Below are 7,799 nucleotides of genomic sequence, written 5' to 3' on the forward strand. Positions count from 1 at the left end.
TTTTTACTTTTTTTTTTTTTTTTTTTTTTTAATCTTTGAGGGGCTGTTGAAGAAGTGTTAATGTGAAATATTAATAATTGCAGTCCGAAAATTCTCACCTGAATGGTGACTTCCTGATATTGTTTCAATTCAGGCTGGGCTAGAAGCCAAAGCTTGTCTGGACACTAGGCAGGCCCAGGGCTGGGAACTCAGAAGTAGCTCCGGTCTGCCCCCCTTTCAGCTTCATTAGACCGGGCTCTTGATCAGCTAAGGGTCTTGATCTCCAGACACAGTCACCTTTATCTGTAAAACAAAGAGCGTAATTTTTAATACTGCAATTTCATGCAATATGTCACAAGCTGCTTTCAGAACACTGGTGAAAAATAAAACTTTAGCCAACATGTCATAATTGTCCATGTGGTTTTGTCTACCATTTAAGAACACTTTTGCTTCCTGGATTCCTAACACAGCTTTGCCTCAGGAAAAAACCAAAACCAACCAAGCCTGGAATTTGTAAATAGTGAAATAAAATAAGGGATGTCAAAATGAAGACTTAGAAGTGCAGGTGTAGCTCCATCACTACGGTGTCTGTGGAGTATGTCAGGGAGAGACCCTTGATCTTTGACCAATTGTTATAGTGAGTATCATACTAGGGTTGGCTTCTTCCAAATCACGTTAGCGTTACAGAGCAAAGCAGTGGGTTGTTTTCTTTGTAGCACGCTGTATGCTGGATGACCTTGATTGTTGTTCAAGAACGTTTGAGAATGACTAATACTATGCCAAGATAGTATTGGAAAAGCTCTCAAATAGGACACTTTACTTTTCATATCCACGTTCTTCTGGTTTTTTTCTAAACTTGACTTCTAAATTCCAAAATAATAATTACTAAAACTTTTCACGGTTTGTTATACCTCCTTAACACCCATACTTATAAAAATGAAATGTCATCCTTATTCTCACCTCTCCATTTGAGTATTCTTCTCTTTTAAACCCAACAAGCTGATAATAATATATACTTCACACAAGATGTGTTAAGTGGTCTATCACAAATGATGTTTTATAGCAATGGATTACAGATAACATGCCAGCCATCTAAATCAGAATATGCTTTCACACAGACGTGGAAGATTACCTTTTTTGAATCAGTATAAATATAAGGTTTGTATTTAACTTTCTGCATATTTAACTTTGTATTTTTATTTGCAGTTATGAGAATCCTTCAGTATCTGTAAAATCGGAATAAATCTGTACCTGTTTTAGACTGAAACAAAATGAAAATGGAATCAGCTGAGAGAAGTAGCATCAGCTACTGTTTCTCACTGGTTGACCATACCCCTTAATGCACAATTCTACCCAGGCGAGGCCAGACCTGAACTGTCTCTCACAGAAGTTGCCATATTTGCCCAGTTTTCCAGTTTTGACTGGTTGGAACACAAAATCTGTTGCTTTTCCAAGCCATACAACTGGAGGTTGAACATCGCCATAAACTTTTCAGAAATATAAGACCTGAAGTTTGTCCAATTGTATTTTTAAAAACCCACAATTTAACAGACTAATGCTTGTCTCCTATTGCTCACCATCAGCATGTCTTTCTGGACAATGTCAATCACAGTACAGCACTGTGTCATTTTGCTCGGAAAACCAGAATTCATAGCAGTTTAACAAAGAGGAAATTATCATTTTTGTTGACTTTAAGTCTATTGCCCAGCTTTCATCTATTCAAGCAGTCATACTCATGCACAGAAAAGTAAAAGAACAATTAGCATAAGTTATTTATGTATTTGCATATGCTAAAAGTCACTTGTATTCATCAGTGGGAAAAAACTTCTAGCATCAGAATTTGGGGTTTTTTTCCCCTCTCCTAGTTAACTGTCTAACTGCTTTTAGCAGTCCTTACATCACCTGTCCTGATCAACTTTTGACCAACGTACTATTTTAGAAGTATTCGGAGACCTTGCTTTAAATTTTTGTTTCCAAGCAATCATACGTATTTGCCCTCTTTATGTGATTGCTCCTTTGATTACAGACTGTCTGGTCAAGTTTTTCTCTGACACATGACAAGTACTGTAGAGCCAGCACTGTTTCTGCCTGCTAAACATCTGTGCCATGAAAAGATATTGCCTGGGAAATGAATTAGACATGAATCAATTTTTATATCCTCATATAAAACAAATATGAAATAAATCAAATTATTGTTTAATATACTTAATTATCTTTTAATGTGTCTCAAGTCACATAGCATATGTCCTGTAAAAAGCACTTGGTTTGGTCCTCTGAACATGTCATGTATATGCTAATGATGAGAGATGGCACAACAAGTCATTGCCAGAGTCAGAATCCACTGGAAAAAAATGAGTTTCAAAATAAAGTCCTACTCTAAAACCTGTGTTAGTACAGGCATATTTAATTTTCAAATATTTAATATCAATTAGAAACTCCTTTCTCTGAATACAGTGAATAACCTATTTTACTGATTAATATTTATCATAGAATCACTGAGGTTGGAAGGGACCTCCTGAGCTCAGCTACTCCAACCCCCCTGCCCAAAGCAAGGTCAACTAGCAAAAAAGTTTATTTTTTTTATGTTTAACTTGGAGTTCCATGTCATGATCTGTGCTCATTACCATTCATCCTGCCACTGGGCACCACTGACATCTGATTGTAATTTTCAAAGGGACGTAGTTCTAAAAATAGTTTACATGGGGAAAAAAATGTTGTGTTTTTTGGTGTTTTTTTTTTTTTAAGTATTTGCAGTTCTGGAAAAAAGCAAAAGATAGCACTTAATCCTGTGTCTTCTCCGCAACTGAATTCCTGGTTTTGGTGAACTCCTGGACTCTTAAAATGTGCTAAAGCACCTTTCAGTAATAAATCTAACAGTAAAAAGGACTTGGAAAACTAAAAGAAATATCAGTATATTTTTAAATAATTTAATAGTATTTTCTTGGCTCTAAACAAAACCGTGACATAATCCAAATCATTTTGTGGCTAGTAACACTGAGATCAGCAAATTTTTGTTACAGAAGTACACGCTTAGTCAGTAAAATCTAGATTATGGGTGTCACTAACTATACTTTTACTTTGCCTATATATACTTACACTCACAAATTTATATACCTACACATGTAATGACATATATTCAGCTGGAGAACATTTGCATTTACTAAACTCTTCATTTTTAACAAGCCTGATATAAGGAACCTGTTAAATGTCTACAATATGTTCACCTTTCACAGTGCATAATAAAGTCAAACACACTATTACAGCTACTTCATTGCAAACACACTGGCAAAGAAATGAAATCTTTAAAGGAGTGAACTCATCTGAAGGTGGTGATTGAAAGCATTTTCACATCTCAGGAAAGGAGCATTTTACCATTGCTTGTCACAGGCATCCTGTCAGGCCTTCATGTGTTCCAGATAACACCTCTGGTATAGCGTCAGAGGGAACTTGTGCCATTGATTCTACTGTAAAATTAGATGAATGCATTGTACTCATGGGTTTGTTGTATTCAAATGATAATTTTTGCTTGCTTCTTGCTATTCACTAGGAAATAACCAGCTCATATGACTCATCATGTTGTGGGAGTTCAATGCCAAGCCTGCTTGCACACAAAAGAGAATTACATAATCGTACTAAATTTTGCAAATCAAAAACTCCTTTGTAATTGCCTTAAGATTATTTTCTATTCCATTTTTAGAAGACGCTTCCCTGTGTAGCTATTTAGCAGGAACATTTATTATAAAAGTTAATTATAGTTTCTTTAAGAATTAAACAGGGGGGGTTTGGTTGCTTTGGGTTTTCTTAACCAAGAACCCAAAAGCCAAAGACTATCTCTGCTATACGGATTTCTGAATTTTGGGGTTATGTTGTGGTTTTGCTCACATTCTTGACAATCTGATTAAGGAAACATCATTTATCTTTACTGTACATGTATCTGATCTGTACTTCATATTTCATTGAAAAGAGATACTATCAGGAAAAAAAGCCCAAACAAATGAGCACTGCTGCTCTTAACAGTCTCTGAACTAGTTTTAACTGAAGGAAAATATTTTAAATTAATAAGGAATGGAAAAATTACTGAAACATTTCCAATAACCTGTTATTTCAACATACAGATGAAAACAGAGAGGACTTCCAAAACACCGCTTCACTGGAGAAAAGAAGGGCCAGAGAGAAAACTGATGAAAAAAATAAAGTTTTTCCACTTTCTGACATTTTTTTTCGGTGGGTCTTCTTGGAGTCCAACACTGCCAGTCCGGCAATCAGCAGCTATTTCTGACGTGTTGCTTCCTAACTAAACTACAGACTGTCACCTTAATCTTTAGAGAATGTTATTGCTTAGGAAAACTGAACTGGTGAGGGCAAGAAAGAAACCAAGAAAATGACTTCTAATTACTGTTATGTCAATTTGTAGACTGACTGGAAGCATCAAAAATCTATCCTTATTTCTTACAATAGAATAGAACCAAACAAAGTCTCAATTTCTTGAATCACAGCTCTGTCTGGCTCCTGAAAATGCCAGTTTCACTAAACAGGATTTCTAGACTGCAGGCAAGTTGGGAGAGGTAATAAAGGACTTCTCATAATTTAATCATAACTGGTCAGCATTCTGTTTAGCCAGTTCTAATGCGTCATAAAATCGGGCTTTGATGAGGTTTCTGCACCTTAATTTCCTCTCCCTATGTATTTCCTACAAAGGACTATTACATAAAATACTGACTGAAAGCTAGCCCACACTCTGCATACTTCAAGATGTTTTATTGCCTTTGTGAACATTAGACACCCTGATTGTATTTACCACTTACTAACAGAATGGGACAGAAAATAAAATCCATGCTGTGAAACCCACTGATATTTTCCCTCGCCTTTGGCACTTTCCTCTACCTTTCTTTGAACGTTCTGCAAAGCAGCTCTCTTTATTTCTCACTTTTCCCCTCTACCTCCATACACTGAAAGCAGAGAAAGGCAACAGAATTCTTAGCCTAATACTGTGTAGGTGACAAAACAATTCTTTTCCCTTTACTTTGGAGACAACTTTGAGACATGTTTCATAGCTGCCTGACAGATCCACAACTCCTCCTGCCTGAATCCTGGCTGAATTCCAGTCTTATAATTACATTCCACCTACCTAAAATTCTCCCTTTAGTTCAAGTGGGATAGTGTGCCATTTTCTGAGCTCTGTTACTTTGCTTATAAACTCCCACTGAAACTAAAGAGAAAGGCAGGCAGGATTTGGTTCACTGGTCTAAAAGCATTATATACAATGAGTCAATTGTTCAGTAAAGCAAGTGAAACTATTTCCACAGACCTAGACTGGAATACTGAATCAAAAGCTGTTGCTGACCAATTAACATACTGGTCTGTGAGAGCAATGAAGCTCCTGTTCTGCTTGATTCAAAGTGGTGTGGAATGAAAATCGTTTGATACGGAATCTGGAACTCATAAGCCAGTACCCAATATAAACAATTAAGTGGCTTCATTTTTATTTCAGTGGGGAATTAAAAGTTTCCAGAACTCTGTCTTCCAGGAAAGAGAAATGTCCTTTTCAGGTCCCAATATAAATCTCACTTTTGGATTAGAGGAGTGACTTAAATCTAGAAGTTCTAGGCTTTCTTTTCTTCACTAACACCTTCCAGTCATCTGAATTTTTCATTTGTACTCGAAAAATATTACTGAACATTTAGCAATGCTCTAACTCCTGATTACTAAATACTCATGAAGCCTATAGGAAGATCAGTCACTTGAGAGAATAGAAGGACTGACATTTGCAAGATAAAAGCAGTTTAACGTGAGTTAAATATGAACAACGGAGTAGCAAGATTTTCAAATTTTCTAAGCTCTTTCAGTGTTTAAAAAGTAAAGCCAGAACAGAGAAGAATAATTGGTAAGAGGAGTAAAGGTGGCATCTTGATGCTTTTGGGAAGAATGGCTATAACTATGGATACAAAAAACTGTTCTGGGAGAAAGAAAAATCATCAGAACTTTAATAAAATTAGAAAAATTATGTGAGGTAAAGTTAAGACAAAAGAAAGTTACAAATGAGGACAGTAGAAAAGAAGGTAAATTAACGTCATCTCTTGCTTAGGGTTTCAATTCCTAGCCTTTAACTCACGGCAGAATCATGTATTCAGCATTTTCTTTTCTTTATTATATTCACCATAGTAAAGTTTGTGGTGTTTAGATTTGTTACTAAGTTGACAGAGGGATTTTGTCAGTAATTTGCTTTGGTTGCTCAGTGATTGCCAGTTTGTTGTGAAATATATTCACACGGAACATATTTGTTTGCCTACTGAGTAGGAGGAATGGAAAGAGGAGAAAAAAAAAATCAGTGTGGACATGATGACCTCCACTGTGAATTTTACTAAGTGACTTAATGGTTGCTGTGAATTTGCGTGACTCTCATGCTCTTTTAGAAACAGTGTGATAGACCTGATGGCTATAGACAGCACGCACCCAAATGACACATCTCCCCTTTGTATCAGTGCTATCCTCCCAAGAAATCACTTTGAAACATGCTGAGTGCTGTGTGGAGCTGGCTTGATCTGATAACTAATAACATGAAATTGAGAGCCAGAAAAGCCTGTCTTAATTCTTTTTTCCCTCTACCAACTCTTATGCCTTAGGGAAAGTCACTTAACTTCACTAATAACCTCCTGTACCTCCAAGAAAAAAAGAAAAAAAAGTTTTTCCAAAACAGATTCAGAGTCTCAGCAACCTTACAAGATGTAGACAAGATTTTGTCTACGACTCTGGAAATGTAAAAGCTAGCAAGAGCTGGGCATCTAGGGTTTTATGTACTTCAGCAAATGAACAAAATGCATATTACTGTCATTTGTGTGTGTGTGGAAACAGTTATCTTTCTAACGCAAATGCCAAATTCTGATCTTAGGGACACGTTATCAGTACAAGGCCAACAACACAAGAATAATTACAATATTTACCAACGTTCACTAAAGGTATACCATACAAAATTGCATCTACACTCAGTACTTCGTAAATACATTATAAAAGTCAGAGAAACCAAACTTTTTCCACCAAGCTGGAATTGAGCATTGCCATTAAACTTCCTCCTGTAGATGTTTTTGCAGTTCCTCTAGCAGTTGTTCTGTGGCACAGGACAGGCAAAAACTCCTACTTTTCCTGGACACTACTGAGCCTCCTAAAGCAGCCTAGCTCCCCTGCTTTTTAGTTATTAATAACATTTACATCTGCTGTACCTGATCGCTGATAATTTTGTCTAGTGCTAATGTTTTACCTTTTCCTTTTGAATTATTGCAGATGTTTGGCTGATTATATGCAAACTGCAGCTTCCTGTTAAGCTACAAATTTATCAGAAAATGCAGTGGACATCAGAATAAAATATCACTAGCAGCAGGTTTTCCAGATGATGAAGAGAGAGAAAGCTAAGAAAAACTAATTTACTTTTTGTGTGAGGTAGAAGGGTTATATTCCTCTGGGCCTTTATTCATGTGCATGCCACTTTGCAAATGAAACACACCACATGAGTACTGTATGAAGAAAAGCAGCATGAATACTAAGTTAGCCTTGAGTAGCACAGGAATATAAAATGCATTGGTTCTAGTTTAAATCGATTTCACCTTGGAAATAAGTATTGGATTCACTTTCTCTCCCCAAAACACTTAGACAGATGGAAAATACCACTGTAGCTGTTGTACGTTAAAGTGGGAAATATACAACCGAGCAATCCAGAAATCTTGATGGTAGTTTCAGTAAAACTAATTTTCATTGTTTCACTGCAAAGCCTCTAGAATGAATTCACAGAGTTAATCTGTGTTGATTCAAAAAAAGAGGAATTCCTT

The sequence above is a fragment of the Athene cunicularia genome (genome assembly GCF_003259725.1).
Source record: "Athene cunicularia isolate RWA chromosome 4 unlocalized genomic scaffold, athCun1 chr4_part3, whole genome shotgun sequence".
NCBI lineage: Eukaryota > Metazoa > Chordata > Aves > Strigiformes > Strigidae > Athene > Athene cunicularia.